The sequence below is a fragment of the Pteronotus mesoamericanus genome, unplaced genomic scaffold, assembly GCF_021234165.1.
Source record: "Pteronotus mesoamericanus isolate MK-2021 breed Mesoamerican mustached bat unplaced genomic scaffold, CSHL_Meso_final scaffold_99, whole genome shotgun sequence".
NCBI classification, from domain to species: Eukaryota; Metazoa; Chordata; class Mammalia; order Chiroptera; family Mormoopidae; genus Pteronotus; species Pteronotus mesoamericanus.
The window spans coordinates 7,832,116-7,848,603 of record NW_026555330.1 but is presented as its reverse complement, the minus strand read 5'-3'; the positions used below and the strand labels follow the sequence as shown (position 1 = coordinate 7,848,603).

General features: G+C 54.1%; 1 pseudogene; it reads left to right on the top strand.

The window, feature by feature from the left end:
* Positions 1-15,704: 15,704 nt before the first annotated feature.
* LOC129063705 (ATP synthase subunit g, mitochondrial-like) lies at positions 15,705-16,019 on the top strand (annotated as a pseudogene).
* Positions 16,020-16,488: the final 469 nt, after the last annotated feature.

The following is a 16,488-nucleotide window of genomic DNA, read 5'->3' as shown; positions in this document are numbered from 1 at the left end:
AGAAACTGATGCACACCTGTGGCTGTACAAACGCTCTGCCCTGCTGATTGCCTTCCAAATGACATGCTGCCCAGGATGGAGAGAAAATGAGGTTGCTTTCTCTAGATACCCCCGAGAGGGTCTCAGAGACATCTCACGGGGGGCTCTGGCACTGGGGACGAGGGGTGGTGCAGGCACTGGGGACGAGGGGTGGTGCAGGCTCCTGGAGCCTGCCCTTGTCTCTCCACCAGGCACCAGCTGGGGTGGGAGGCCAGGGGCACTGCCTAGCAACCACAGAAGCATGGCAGGGCTCCCCGCTGTGCCCTGGTTTCTCCTGAGAGTAAGTACGTGCCTGTATTGTTAGAGTGCGCAAGCTATGAAAAAATTACAAATACCAACCCTTGCTCAAAATAACTTCTCAGTTCCTAAAAATAGAATTCTGCCCGGTGGTAACATTTTTCACACTCATAATAGTATTATTTCTCACCCCCTCGTGCTCTGTGATCAGCCCAAGAAGGAACTCCTATTAATGGCAATTTTCATCTGATGTAATTCCCTTGATGAACCACCCGCCCATGGAGGGTGACAGTCCCTTGCATAACAGGCCTCCTCCCCTCCTACCATGACATGTCCCCAAGAGCATTAGGTTTTTGCCTGCTCTAACATCTATAGTCCCTTGGGTCAGAAAATAATAATAATGATAACAGTAATAATAAGTCAACTATTTATGTAGCTTTTACAATGTGTCCTAAGCACCTTGCATGTATTAACTCATATACCACACACAACTGTCCCAGGGCCAGATACTGTATTATCGTATTCATTTTAAGGATGAGAAACCTGAGGCACAGAGAGGTTACAAACTTGTCCAAAGTCACACAGCTAAGGCGTAGCTGAGCTGGGGTCTGAAGCCCGGCTGCAGGGCTCCAGGGTGCTCTTCCCTCCTACAGTACTCGGGCTGGTTGGAGTGGTGCGGGGAGGCTGCAGCCAAGGGCTGGGCGCGCCCCCCTCTGCCCCCCGGCCAGCCGGTGGCTGAGGCCTCTGCCTTGTGCCGAGTGAGCTGCCTTGTGCAGGGCCTGGGCTGAGCCTCGGGCCTGACGGGCGGAGGAGCCACCCGGCCCTCTAGACGCCGGGGCTGCAGCGGCATGGGGAGGCGGCCCCCAGCTCTCTCTCCTTCGGGGCCGTCCGCCTCTTCTCCCTGCAGGGGCCTTGCAGAGGCTGCGACTGTGAGTCGGGCGGAACCCGAGCCTTGGGCGCAGCCCTCTCAGGGACGCCAGGGAGAAACCGACAGGAGCCCTCAGCCTGGGGCGTGGGCCAGACCTGGTCCCTACGTGACGGGACAGTGGGTGGATAAATAGACTAGGGGCCTTGAGGGCCGCTCCGGGAGCTGAGACCAGAAGGTGACCCCAGCAGCCCCCTTCTTCTGCCTTCCCTGGGGGAATCAGAGAGGGGAGCCGAGGAGGAGGAGCCTTTCCGGGGGTCCTGGGGTGAATAGGGTGGGCGTGCACACTACCTGCCTCTGTGCAGAGCGGCCGGGCTGGTTGAGGTAGACAAGGAGCCTGGAGCTTGGAGTGAGGACACCTGGCCTCTTGCCCTCCGTCCTCCCAGATTTGAGGTGAGGGATTACTGTCTCCACACACCAGGTTGCCCGGAAGGCCAAGGATCAGATGTGCTTTGATATATGAAAACCCCTTCTAAAACCACTCTGCCCTCCAAGTTCGAAGGATGTGCTGTCGGCAACTGCTGCCCCCTCACCGTCTCTGGCTCAGACTCTGTTCCCTCACTGGAAAAATAGGGGTTAAAAAAAGACTCATCTCAGGGTTGAGGCCTGAGTTAAAGAGCCACCGCACAGACAGGCTCCTGCTCCAAAGGGCAGAGCAGAGCACCTGCCCCTGGGACCCCCAGAGCCACGGAGGGTCTGGTGGCATCAGTGCCAGGATTCTCCGGAGATGACAGGAAACTGGCTGCCGTGGTCACAGACAGGCAGCTGTGACCTAGACAGGCCTTGCCACACATTTTCCCCTAGAAAAACAGGCACATAAGGAAGTCGTTCTTGAGTACCTTGGGCGGGAGAGGATGGGCACCCCTCGCTGGCCCGGCCCACCCTGCTGTCCTACGCAGGGCGATGAGTGGGCCCTCAGAGAATCCAGACCAGAGGATTTATACATCCCGGGGGCCGGAGAGCTGCTGCTCCCATCCAGCCCCGCCCAGGTCTTGGCAGAACCTGAATGGGCGTGTTAGGAGGGGAGTCTTGAACGGATCTTGACACCATTGCCCTCCCCTCACTCCCTCAGCTTCCCCAGTGACAAGAGTCCAAGTCCCGTTTCGGTGGCGTCTGCTCCTTCCTCTTCTCAGTCCTGGGCTCCCCGGACCCCTCTTTCTCTAGAGGGGTGAGGGCAGAGCGAGCAGGGCCCCTGCAGGGCCCGTGAGCAGGCCGAGGGCTGGGTGCACCCTGGCCAGCAGCCCGGGAAGACTGCGCATGTTGCTAGAAGATTGAATGTCCTTGGGTCTGTCTTTTGGGACAAGAGCTCCCAGTATTGTCCAGGCCCCGTGACCCCTGCTGGCCACCGGATTCTGTGCCGCCTGGCTCTGTTTCGTCCATTTAGGCAGGGTTGGCAGCTCATTTTCAGCTGGTCTGTGCTTGGCGAGGACAGAGTCCCCTTCTCCACCTCAGGCCCCCTAACACTGTCCCCCCGGGTGATGGATATTGTTCCTACTCACAGTCGCCTCCGTCCTAGATGGGGGTTTCCTTCTTCTCCCGAAGAGCCCCCCAGCTAGTAAGTGCACTCTGCGCCTTGTGTCGGTCCTTCCCCACTTCTGACTCCCCTGCTGGGAAGACCGAGGGTGGGGATGGGTGGGGGTCCGAGAAGTGCCCCCTCCCACAGTACTGGACAATGGCTTCAAGGAGCCTAGACAGTCACAGAACACTTTGGCCTCTGCAAGTAAGACCATGAGCATGGAGCCGTCAAGGCCTTGGGAGCAGGCCAGCCAGAAGGCAGGCAGGCAGGCACGTTCTGCAGAGAAAAGAGACCGGCTTCTGGGGACACCGAGGGGAGGGAGGAAAGGGCAGGACAGGGGGCCACGGTCAAGGGCTAGGTGTCTGGGGTCCGGGGGCAGTGAGGAGGGTGCCCAAGGGGATGAGCCAGTGGGCTGGCCACATGGCCCTGACGATCTCTCCTTCTCTGTGGCTGCTCAGGAGCGGGGGCTGGGTATGTGCTTTCTGGACCTGGTGGTCTCAGTGTGACCACGGGGACCCCTCCCACCCGTGGAGCCACTGATTCTGCCGCAGTCTGCGAGGGGTGTGAGCCCATCCTTGCTGGACGGCCCAGACGGCGGAGGCCTGCAGGGGGCGGGGCTGCCCACCGGCTCCTCCCGGGCAGGGGCGGGTCTCCCCGCCTAGGTGGCATGGCCGCCGTAGGCCGGACACTTCCCTTGGCCACGTCCCGTGTGAACACTTCCTGGGCATCACTGCCAGCCCATTTTGCAGGCGAGGAGACCAGGACTCGGGGAGGAGGTCTCGCTCCGCCAGGAGTCGAATCAGGTGAGTCTGACTCCAGAGTCCTTGTTCCGAACACAAGCGGCCCCCCTCCCCCCACCATCCCTCACTCCAGCAGACATTGTGGAGGGGCTCTAGGGGCCATCTGACTGCTTTGGTTCATCCCCAGGGCCCCTTAGGGAGCCACAAGCCTCAGGCCACGGCAGCCTGGGGTATTCTCACTTTCTCTTTAGCTGGGCCTCTCTCCTGCCCTGAACAGAGGGGCAGGAGAGGGGTTCACTGACGCTTCGGCCCTGGGCAGGTAGCTTAGCCGGTCAGAGCGCCGCATCGTTATGCCAAGGTTTCAGGTTTGGTTCCAGGTCAGTGCACATGCAAGAATCAACCAAATAAATAAAAACATATGTAAGTGGGACCACAAATTGACGTGTTTCTCTCTCTCTCTCTCTCTCTCGGCATTGCCATGGATAGGAACAGTAGGGACAAGGGCAGGAGACAGAAAGAGCCTTTTCAGGAAACGCTGGGTATTCTGGGTAGATGGAGTAGAGGTGCTCGCGCCCGGCCGTCTGACCGTGAAGGCCCCGGATGTTAGGCAGACGAGCGAGGCCTCTACGCCAGGGCCATGGGCCGCCATTGAGAGGCTTTAGGCAGGAGTGCGACGTGGTCACGCTCGCTTTCGAAAAAGCCCGCTCCGGCTGCAAGCGTGGCATGCAGAGACCGGTCCGGGGGTGCCGGCCCGCCGGAGCAGCGCGCCCACACTCCTCGTGGGAGAATTCTCTGGGGAGTCCCCGAGCGACCAGGACCGGGGGTGCAACAGCCGCTGGTATGGATGGTGAGTCCTGCTGCCTGTGCTCTGGGTTGGCACTGGCAGCTCCTGGGATTGGGATGAGGATCCGAGGAAGGGGGGTGGGTGAGGAAGCCCAGGTGCGAGAAGCCCCCAGGCCAGCCTGGGCTCCCACCTTTAGGTGGAGGCCCGGGTTTCAGGAATATCCTTCCACAGGGAAGCTGGGTGGCCCAGGGTAAGCCCTCCAGGGCTGACCATGTAGTGCCCTGCCCCCTTCCCCAGGCTTCAGCATCCAGGGGTGCCCCAGAGCAGGACTGAGAGGCCAAGTGTTCATTTCCTTCCTCTCGCGTGTAAACATGAAGGCTTCCAGCTCTCCTGGCCTGAGGATCCCAGGCGAGTCTCGGTCCTGAAGCCAGGCCCAGGATCTGGTGCCTCGCTCCAGACCCGCCTATTTCAGGGGCCCCATCTCTGCCAGCTGGCTCCCCGGGAGATGTCAATAACCAAGCAAGGTCAGCTGGCCTTCCCGGGACAGTGGCTGCAGCTCGGGCCTTCCCCGAGGAGCGGGTTCTAAGGGTAGAACGTCAGTGGGAGGCCGGGGAGCACATCTGTGCACGTGGGGGCTGTACGTTGCTGGGGTAGCCTCTCTCGGGCTCCCTGGAGCCGTGTTCTGGGACCCCCACGGGGGTGGGCTGGCTCTCTCCGAAGAGGGAGGGGCAGTGGTGTCGGCCCTTGGCTCAAGGGAGTGTGGGCTGGGAGACCGTGGGGGCTATTGTCGTCACCAAACACAGGGCCCCAGAGGTCACAGCGAGTCACCGGTTTAGACTGGGCTGCTCCGTGGGCTGCATCCGAGGGCGGAGGGAGGTGTGAGGGATGGGGACAGGGACAGGAGTGAAGACCAAGGTGGCTCCAGGGAGATTCCACAGGCAGTGGAACAAAATGATGAAAGCAAGGAAGATGACTCCACGAGCTGTCACTTTCTTGAGTAAAGCAATGCGGTGTGGGTGGAGCTGAGGGGTTGCTGAGTGACAGCGGGACCCTCCCTCCCTCCTATCCTCCCTCCCTCCCTCCTTCCCTTCATTCCTTCCAACGGCCACTGTAGAGGAGGAGCAGTGCCCCCGGGCCGGTGGGGGAGCACAGGGCGCAGATACACAAATGGTTAATTCCCATTCAGTGGGGCAACATCAGAACATGCAGAGGTCCAAGGGCAGAGAGAGGTGGGGTTGGCTCTGCTGGGTTGCGGCAGGGAGGGCTTCACAGAGGAGGTAGCGTTGCTTAAAGACGCAGCAGTGACTGGCTGCCAGGAGAGCAGGGGCGAGGACCGTCCGTCCGCACCAGGGCTGGGGTAGCCGGAGGAGGCGCGAGGGAGGAGCTACCTGCAGGAGGAGGGTGGGGGCCATCACCCGGCCGTCATCGGGACCTGATGGAGGGCAAAGAGTGAGAGAGGACCTTGTTCTAATGTGAAGAGTGTGGAACCAGATAGGCCTGGGCTCGAGCCCAGATTCTACCGCCCAGCAGCTGCCGAGCTGGGGCCGGCCACTTAACATCCCCAGGCCTCAGTTGGCTCACCTGTACAAGGGGAACCCCGTGCCTCTGGGTTGTCTGTGACGGCGCTTTGCTGGCTGGAGCTGGCTCTGCAAACGCGTGGCCCACGCCCACGTCGGCAGGGACCCTTTGCGGTGCATTTCCTGAGGGATGTCCAAGCAGGCTGTGCCCAGCCGGACGCGCTGGTGTTCCTGCAGACCTTTACCAAATGCTCTGCGGGGTCGTGCTGTGTGGGACCAGCCGCTGCCTGCCCAGGGTCTTGGGGGCCTGGCGACCGAGGCCTGAGCCCAGAGCTGAAGGGCGCTCCCTCTGGGCTGCCCCTGGGCCTTTGGGCCGTGAGCGCTGGGGCAGCGAGGCAGGAGAGGGCACGGACACGCTGCAGGACAGAGGCCTGTGGCACAATAGGACAGTGGGGCACAGGTGAGCGAGGCTGGGCACGGCTTGGTGACCCAGGCTGTGGGGATGCGGAGAAAAGGACGAGTGAGGCTCAGTGTCCCCCGAACCTCCCTGGTCCCGAAGGCCCCACACTCCCGAGTCTCAGCATCCTCAGCTTTGGGGAGATGAGGCTGGAGGGAAGGAATGGGCTTTTTCACGCCGAGTGCCTGCTGCTACCTCTTCTCAGGCCAGCCCCGTTCCTCATGCTGTATGTTGGTAGCCAATTCAGTACCCCCCACCCAACCGTCCCTGGGGTCGCCCCGGCTCGGCCTGGGCAGTATCCCCCATGGTCTGTGACTCAGCAAGTTCTTGGCCAGAGGGTGGGGCCCTAATTGGCTGCTGGGCTTGGTCCCCACAGGGCCAAGGCATCACTCATGCCTTAAGCACCCGGCCTGGCTCTACACCCTCTCCAGGCCTACGGTCTGCTCCAACGGCCCTCGAGGTCCATCTGCAAGCAACTCTGAGGTGCCAGGACAGGGCTGTGCCCAGTGACTCAGCTGGGCCCTCTTCTTTGCACTGAGTAGGTGCCATAAATATCTGTTGAATTGAATTATTGCCTCTGGTTGGGATTTTCCACCAGCCAAATGGCTGCTCGTGGCCCTGCCGTCGGCCTCGCCAGTTTCTGTGTTCTGTCTTTTCTACAGTTTCCTCCCCAGCTAAGCCATTGTGCCGTCCCACCTAACTCACTACGGCAGCTCCCCAGACATCGCTCTGCTGGTGGGCACCCTTGTCTCACATCTGTCCTTCCCTCAGCTCCTGGAAATTTCCACGTGGTTCGCCATTCCCCAAAAGGGCTTACGTTGTAGCCGGTGAGATAAGACAGGAAATGGAAACAGAATATTGGATAACAGGAAAAGAACTGGCCAGCTTTTCATTATTCACTGATGATAGAATCTCATGACTAAGTGGTTAAAAAAGTAACAGCTGACGCTATGTAGCACATAGTTGTGCCAGGTCTCACACACATATTGCCTAAGAATGGGGACGATTGTCCTCGTTTATAGACAAGGTGACTAAAGCAGAGAGGTTCAGTGGCTTGCCCCAAACCCCGGCACTGTGGCTCGTGCAATCGCAGCTCCCCCATGTGCCAGCAATACTTCCTACGAGATATTGGGTTGGCCAAAAAGTGAGTTTGTTTTTTTCTGTAAGATGGGTCTAGTGTTTAGTGGTCTTTAACTTCATTCGAAACAATTTTGTTAGATTGTGTTGTGACAGCTGTCATGTCAGCATGCATTTTAAAAAAGCTTATCAAAATTGGTGGATTTTTGAGCAGCCATTTTAATACTGAAGATGGAAGGAAATAAGCAACATTTCCGGCATGTTATGCTTCATTATTTCAAGAAAGGCAAAAATGCAACTGGAACACAAAAAACCATTTGTGCAGCGTATGGCGAAGGTGCTGTGACCGATCGAACAAAAGTGGTTTGCAAAGTTTTGTGCTGGAGATTTCTCGCTGGACGATGCTCCACGGTTGGATAGACCAGTTGAAGTTGACAGCGATCAAATCGAGACATTAACTGAGAACAATCAACGTTATGGCACGTGGGAGATCGTCAACATACTCAAAATATCCCAATCAATAAAGTTATTGGTGAAAATGAAAAATGTGTCTTTAATTTTACGGAAAAAAACTCAACGGACTCTTCGGCCAACCCAGTACATTAGGAGGGCAAGATGCAGTCACACACCTGCCAGAGGGGCTGGCACTCCCTGACCTGCTGCCTCGCTTTGTCACCTGTGTTCTCTAGCAGCTGAGCTTGTGCTCAGAGCCTCATGAAGCCTCTCAAAAAATAGTCACCTGCGTGTGGCCCTTATGCCCCTCATACCAGGGCCCCCACCCTCGGCCTCGGGGCCAAATGGAGAGAAACACTTCCAGAAACACAGCAGCCTGGTTCGCAAAGGCGCAACTCTGCCTTCAGCAGACACAGCCAGGACCCTCTTAGCATCGTAGCTCCGTTTCCAGAGGCGCTCTCCTCGTCAGCAGATCCTTCCGGGGAATTCCTCCCGAACCAAAGGCCGGCGCACTCTCGATGAGTGCCGCCACCTCCACTTCTGGTCGCAGTCACCACGTGCTGCCGTGCCCACGGGGTCCCCTGAGAGCCGCGTAGCTCTGGGTTTCCCATCCCATAGCTTCCCCTTTTGCTGCCCTGCCTGCACACTCTTCCCTTTGGTCGGCCTGTCTCTGAGCTACACCCTGCCAAGGATCTACCCCCATAAAACCTGCCGTCTGCAAGGGGCCTGATGGTCCCACTGAGGCAGGAACCCTCAGAAGCTGCTCTGGGAAAAGCACCAAGCCACTCGCTGAATGGAGGGAGGTCACCTGGGAGAAAGAGCCTAGTGTTCTACGTAGAGGCGGCGCTCATTACAATTTCCATTTGTCAAAAGCAGGGATTGTAACCCAACCTCACAGTCTGTCATCACACTGGATGGATTTTCCGTACACGAAAACCCAGGAAACTGTGAAGCTATTTAATTGTAAGAGCATTAGTATGCTCTCAGGAATGTGTCCATTTTATGGGACCAAAGCCGGGATCCAAGGCCTGAGGCCTGGACCGGCGGGGGAGTTATCCTGGGTACAGAAAGTCCCCGCTGGCTCCCTTGGAACACACCTAAAAATCCCACAGCAGGTTCCTGGCCACCTCCTATGAGGCCAGGTGCCAGGCCAAGCTGGTAAAAGACTCTCTCTCACCAGGACTCCCAGCATGGATCCCTCGGAGGGTCAGGGAATTTTTCCCAAAGAGCAGAAAGTCCTGTTTGCAGAAAACGGCACTTATTAGGCTGTGGTGGCCGGGAGCCTGTCCCTAGAGAGGCTCACCGTGATTGCGTGGGGAGCTGCAGCTAGTCCACTGCTCTGCACGGGGGCTCCCAGACCAGAAGACAGAAGACAGACCGACAGGTGAGCCACGGGAAGGGGCGTGGGTTGTGCAGCACGGCACAGGGAAAACCCGGTTCTTTGGTTTTCCCTCTGTTTTTATCCACCGCCTGACTCCGAGCTCACCCTCCGCGCGGCACCGGGAAGCGCTCGGCTGTCCGGGCAGCAGGCCTCACTCCCCGAGCGCCACGGCTCTGAAGAGGCAGATCCTGTTTGGCACCACCGACACCCAAGCTCTGTGTCTGTTCAGTGGTGTGACTTCCACGTAGTGTCATCTTTATAAACATTTTTTTCTTTTAAATTGCAGTTAAAAAAAATACAGAACATAAACTTAATCATTTTAATCTTTGTGTACAGTTCACTGGTATTAAGCATTTTCACACTGGGTAACAGACCTCTAGAATATTTTCATCTTGCAAAACTGAGACTCTGAGGCGAATAACAACTTGCCCTGCCCCCGCCCCCAGCTGGTGGCTGTCATCATCCTGCTTTCTGTCTCTGTGAGTTTGGCTACTATTGGGACCTCATGTAAGTGAAACCATACAGCGTTTGTCCTTTTGTAATTGGCTTATTTCACTTTGCTTAATGTCATCCCACTTTATCCATGTTGTAGCATGTGACAGGATTGCCTGATTTTTTGGTCTGAATACAGTTCCATTGTATGTTTATATCACATTTTTTTAATCCATTCATCCCTCAGTGGGCACCTGGGCTGCTTCTGCTGCTGAGCTACTGTGAACTGTGTTCTGATGAACACGGCTGAGCAGCAGCTCCTGTAGGCAAAGACCTTTGTGTGTGCACACACATGTACCTGAAGATATGAAAACACAAGTCAGCCCCGTATACATCCAAGTCAGCCACATGTATGTGCAAGTGAGCCATGTGTACATACACATGAGCTGTGTGTACCCACCCAGGTACACCCAGGCAAAGCCTGCCTTTGGGGATTCCTCAGAACACACCAACTCTTTTCAGCAATCACATTTTCATGAAATAATGTCAGGTTTTTACAACTTTTATCCAATTCACAGAGCCTGAAAACGCAATGGAACTAGCCTTTTCAATTGTTTTTGAAATGTTTCACTGAGTTCACATAGTGAGACTGTCTTATTAAACAAACTGGTCTGGGGCTTCAATCTTCTTTTATTAGCTTCGTATTTTGAAGCTGCCAGTCAGATTTTCTCAGGGCTCGGTCCGTGGCGCTTGGCCATGCCATGTGTTTGGGAGGACAATGTCCCCCTTCACCCCAGCTGCAGATGGCTATTGGGAAGGTTTTCAAGCAGTAAGAAATACAAATGCAGTTTATATCTTCATCCCAAACACAAAAACAAGTGTATTTAATGGAAACGAACATTTCCAAAACAACACTTGACCTCCCTCCACGCGGTCCACTCACACTTTCCAGTCCGGAGCCACTCAAAGCGAGGCTGGCAAACCATTTATCACCAGGCAGAGAGGCCGGAACGTGTGGAAAGTCAGAGCTTGTGTTTGGCGCACGAAAAGGTGCTCAACAGCATGAGCGAGCAAGGAAAGGCAAACTCTAACCATGGTGAGATACCACCTCACACCCACGAGGTGGCCGCAGCAAGGAGTGTCGGTGAGGATGTGGAGAAGCCTGAACCCTCAGCCACAGTTGCTGAGACTGTACGATGGTGTGGCTGCTGTGAGACCAGGACAGCGGTTCCTCAGAAAGGTGAACATGGAGTCAGGGGACCAAGCAATCCCACCCCTCGGAGTATCTCCCCAGGAGGAATGAAGACACAGGTTCACCCCGGCAGGGAGGTTCAAAGCAGCATGGTCTGTAACAGCCAAAAGTGGAAACCACCCAAATGCCCATCCACGGATGATGGATAAGTGGTATAGTCACGGAGGGGGCGAGGGGCGCGGAGCAGGATCTGCAGGGAAAAGGGCTTGACTGGTACGGTGCAGAAGGTTCCTTTTAGGGGTGGTGACAACGTTCTAAAATTGGTTGTGGTGACGGTGTACAACTCTGAATACACTGAAAACCATTGAATGGCACCCTTTAAATAGGTGAATTGTATGATATGTGAATTACATCTCAATAAAGCTACTAAATAGTGGAGTGCTTTTAGGAACTTTTATAGCCATTTGGCATTGCTGTGACATCTAAGAGCATGATCCTTTTTCTAGTAATCTGTTTTTCTTGTTTGTTTATATTTTACGGAAGTATCAGTCTGCAGCAGATTGGTATTAAAAAAAAAAGAAGAAGAACATATATGCCCATAACATCATGTGAAAAGCAATGTTCTGGTCAATTTCATTGTTAAAATAAATTCTAGTCTTAAAACACTAAGTTGATTTCATCATCCACTAGTGAGTTGTGACCTGTAGTTTGGAAAGCACTGCACGCACAGCCCCGGAGCACGGTCTCACCCAGATGGGAACAGGCCGCCCTGTTCAGGGTTTTGGCAAACCTTCAGGGCTGAGCGGATAAACTGAAGGTCAAAAGCCGTGACCTGACTGCTGCCCACGGCCCCCAGCCCACCTATCTCCATGTTCCCGCGCGGGCCCTCTGCTCCCCTCAACCCAACCACCTGCCTTCCAGAACAGGCCTCAGGGGCTCGGGCTCCAGCGTCTTTGCAGATAAAGTCCCCTCCACCGGGAGCGATGACAGTTCAGTGCCACCCACACCACAAACGCCACGCGGCTGCCCAGATGCCATCTTCCCTGTACCTGGGCCTGCTTCCTCGTTGGCCCTCTTTCCCCAAGTCCCCAAGAGCAACCCTCACACAGCCTGGCCATCCCATGCCTGCCATGTGACGGTAAATTTCCAGAGGGCAGTGGGACCTTCGCGGCCTGCTTTCACTAAGGGGCAGATGCGTGATCAGTGCTCACAGCGTCAACGTGGGAGAATTCACCCCAGTCTTTATGAAAAGCAGGAAACCCCCTGTCTTTGACACGAGGGCAAAGGGCACGGCAGAGCCCCCTGGAGTCAGGCCTGCCTGCCTGCAGCTTGGTCTGCACACTCTCTTCTCTTTCGCCCTGTGCGGCACCGTGGGTTTCTGTAGTGACATGGTTTCCTGGCTGCTCCTCTGTCTTTCCTTCCTGCGTCCTCTACCTTGGCCCCGACCGCATGGGACTTCTCTTTCTGTTTCATCCTGATCTCTATCATTCGCAGGCTCCTTTATGTGGGAAATTCTTATTTTACACGATGCCTCTCAGGGGCATGTTAGTTTCTAAACACGTTACTCAAAACAGGAAGCTCATTTTTTCCCCTTATTTGGCCTGATTTTTTATGTCCAGCTGGACCCAAACTATTATTTACGATATATGGTATCATGATAATCTTGTTTCTCTCCACCCACCCTCTCTCTCTCTCTGTCTCTCTCTCGTATGTGACCATTTAACACTTTCGAAAAGTAAAAGGTCAAATAACTCCTGACTTGAGGTGAGCAGCACAAACAAATGAAGGGAGACAAGCAGATTAAAACACATTGTTGAGATGATTTAGGGAAGCAGGTGGTAACTAGGCCCCGTTTGGCCGAGGTTTAGCACAGATTCGAAGCAGCCCACATATCATTGCTCTCGGCCACTTGCCAGCTGAGTTGGGACTGGATTTGTGTCTCCACTGCAACGGCGAGGCAGCACCGTTCCATTGCTCAGGGGCAAAGGCCTGGGGCTAGAATGCGTGGGTTCACACACTGGCTCTCATGTTTCCCAGCTGCATGACCTTGGCCAAGTTACTTAACTTCTCTGTGCACCTATTTCCTATCTGTAAACTGGGGATAATAACTACACACCCCACGGGGCTGTTGTGAGAATGAAATGAGTTGACACGAAAGGAGCACACAACACAGAGCCTGGCTTAGTAAGCAAGCGCTCACTTAATGGGAGTGGCTATTAGCTGTTTTTGGGCGCATACTCTGTGTGCCTAAGGACCCGAGCAAGGCCAGAGAGGGGCAGGCATTGATTTCACATGGCCGGCCTGCGCCAGGTCCAGCCTTGTGCTAGACACCCAACACCTCGTTTAATTTTTACAATCACCCTATGAGGTACACTGGGTTACCCTATTCTATAACGAAGTTAGAAATGTTAGCTTTAAAAAAAAAAAAAAGAATGCTACTGTCTATAAAGTAAGGCAACACAATAAATGATCTCACCCAAGGTCAAAGTGAAAATTAGTAGGAGGTGATGCTTGACTGCCCATCGGAGTGTGTGAAACTAGCCAAGCTGGTTTCTGAAACACACCCTTGTTTTGGCGACAGAGAGCTGTCCCACAAAGCCTCTCAATCTAGCCTTTAAGCCTCCGAAGAACTCTGTTGAGAGAGTAATCGTAATGTCCCCAGCTCGTGGCCGGGGACTTGAGCCAACTCAGGCAGTCGGAGAGTGATTGAGAAGTGGCTGGAGCTCAGGCCCTTGGGTGGCCGCGAGCGGTGGCCGCTGACCTCAAAGAGTCCCACCCGGCTCAGGGCGGCTGCAGTGCCACTGGTTCAGATCCGAGCACAGGCCACGGTGGTGGATCAAGAGAGGACACTCCCATGGTGTCAGTGGCGTGCTCAGCCAGGAAAACGCCACACTTGGGTTCCTGTACACAAGCCCACCAGCTAGGATCGCTGGATCAGAAGTCAGGTCACCTCTTCATAGTCCCCTTCCCTCCTGGGGGCAGCTCCTGGTGGCTTTTCCCATCAGTGGTCCTCAGGTGAGACCATGTCAGCTCCTCAGAGAGGTTCTCATAACCTTGAGTCTGAAAGGGGAAGGCATGGGAGTATCGATCCTTTTCCTCCTAGTTGGCGCTCAGTGCGTCTTCATTAAATTGACTCTCATCGAATCCGATTCCAGTGTCAAGAATGCCTCCTGAGTCACATAAAAATCTAAATTTGCCTGTGGAAATTCAAATAGCTTTACTTACTCCTGACAGATGACTTTGAATCATATGTAAAAATTGCTCAACTGGTCAACTTTCAAATGGAAATCAAATCTTGCATAGCTTAAGTCTGTGTTTCACCCAATGACAGTTTCATTGCTTTGTTACCTCCATTCCCCCACCCTCCACCCTCCACCAAACCATAAGCCCCTTGAGAGCAGAAAAGATGGGTTGTGGTTGTCATTATTATTACTATTATTATACCCCTGGTGTTCAATGCAGGACCTAGCGTGTGGCAAAAGTTAAACAAATGTTGGCTTGATAGATGAAGATATAAACAATGGCTGGAGGGACAGGTGATGGGTGGATGGCAGGCAGGCTTCCAGATCTGTGGCCAGGCAGGGGGACGAGGGCGCAGCATCACAGGTGCTGGTTGGGATATAGTCATTAGCCACTTCTCATGAGGATGTTGGTTTAAATGGTTGCTGAGCTAACCTAGCAGAAAAACTCAACTATCAGTAGGTTTTGAAGAACAGAAATAAGTAGACAAGGGCTTTACTTACGCATTAGCTAATTGCCTTTCCTTGCTGCATTTAGTTGGCTTAGTTATTCAACGACGATATGCGTTTCAAATCGATGTGTTACCATCCCCTTTGAAGGACTCTGGCCAGGAAGCCACAGGAACTGCCCAGACTTGAGTCAGTGTTGCAGGGTTTGGTGGCCTTTTGGCCCCCAGCATGCCTCAGCGCCCCTTAGGAGGTGTCCCTGTGCTTCTGTTCCCAACTCAGAACTCCTGGACCAAAGAACACACTTGCAGCCCCTCCAGCGACACCCTCCCTCTCACGGGAGGTCAGAGAGCTTGGAAGAGTGCACAGACCCGACAGAGGGCCTGCTGCTCGGGCTATTTGTCGGCAAGGGCTCAGGTTGCCTGTTAACAGTGGACTTTGGCAGCAAACCTGCTAAAGGAGGTGCCCGCCGTTCCTGCTCTTGTCTCACCATGTCCTCCGTGGGGCTGCCAAACAAGCCTCTGTCTGCTCTGCTCTCCCCAGAGTCTGGCTCCCTAAGTCACGAGGGCCCTGGCCGGCTGCTCCATGGCTATTTCTGCTCTGCCACCCTACCCCTGACCTGCCTGTACCTGGCTTCTTGTTACTCGGGCCTGTCTGCCTACCCTGATCCAGTTCAGTGCTGCCAAGGCCTGGGGCACAGTTAGTTAGTTCTCACAGATAGAATATTCCGCATAGTGCCAAGCCCTCTTGTGTTGATTTCCGCCCCTGGGACGGAACATCTTACTCCATCTTCTGCTTGGAGGTCCTCCAGTGTTTGAAGACAACTTTAAAGACCAGTAATGTGTCCCTTTGAGACTTCTGCTCTCTAAGTGGATGGCTCATTCTGGCAATGGCTTCTCTGGGTTCTTGCTTCCCTCACCACTCTAGACGTTTTCTGATTTGTCAGACTCACTCTGAAAAAGCCTCTCTGAAGACAGTTTGAAGGAGACCAAGGAGACATGCCAGATAAGTTCTCTCTGGGAGCCTGGGTTGGATTCGAAACCAGTAAAAGGAGATCAGTGGGACAATTGACTTCATTTGAATAGGATCTGTAAATGAATAGTATCAAGGTTAACTTTCTGGTTTGGGTCATTATACTATGCTTGTATAAGATGCTAACATTCTGGAAAGCTGGGTGAAAGGTATATAGGAATTCTTTTTATAAGTTTTTTTCTATAAGTCTATTTCTACATGAAGTTTAAAAAATAGTCTCTCTGGATCCTGGAACCATGGCCCCATTTGCATGTAACCTTGCTGAGGAGACCCCGGGCCTGGGTGCTGGTAAATGCGGCCGTGACTTCCTCGAAACTTTGGCCACGTTTGGCACTAGGTCAAGGTTGAGTTGATTCCTTCAACCTCTGCTCAGGTCCCAACAGCTATTCAGAGCTTGAAAAAAAAAATAGTCAGTAGTGCTCAAACTGGTAGCTTCGAACAGCTCACAGTTATGGAAGCTCTGCTGAATGATTTGGTGGCCTGAGGTGTGGATGTGGTTTTACGTTGGTGAGATCATAGGCAAGCCTGGCATCATCTGCTATGATGTTTGAAGACCAATCTTTAACATCTATTTCTTTTTAGTTTATTATTTGAATGTTCTTGGACCATGAGTGATCAGAATGGTATTTGAGTAAAAAAAAAAAAAAAAAAAAAAAGATATTCCCCCCAAAATATAGTCTTTCCGATGTTGTGTTGGATTGGCATAGTATCACTTTAGCTGGAACTACATTTCCCAGAATTCCCTTCTCTGCATAGGTGGGAGCTGGGCGCGCCCCAGAGACTTTCGCAGGAGATGGGAGGGCAGAGCAAGAGTGGTGAAGGGGACTGGACAGGTGGAGGCGCTGTTGCAGCTCAGCCTTGTTGCTTACCTGCTGGTTTACCTTGTTGGTTGGGGCAGTGGACAGGCCTGCAACTCTTACCTGATCTGCTTCAGCTTCTCTGACTCCTCCTCCAGGGAAAGCACCTCTGGCAAGGAACAGTGTGGGATGTTGAGGCTTCTCGTATCATCTTTTCTAGATG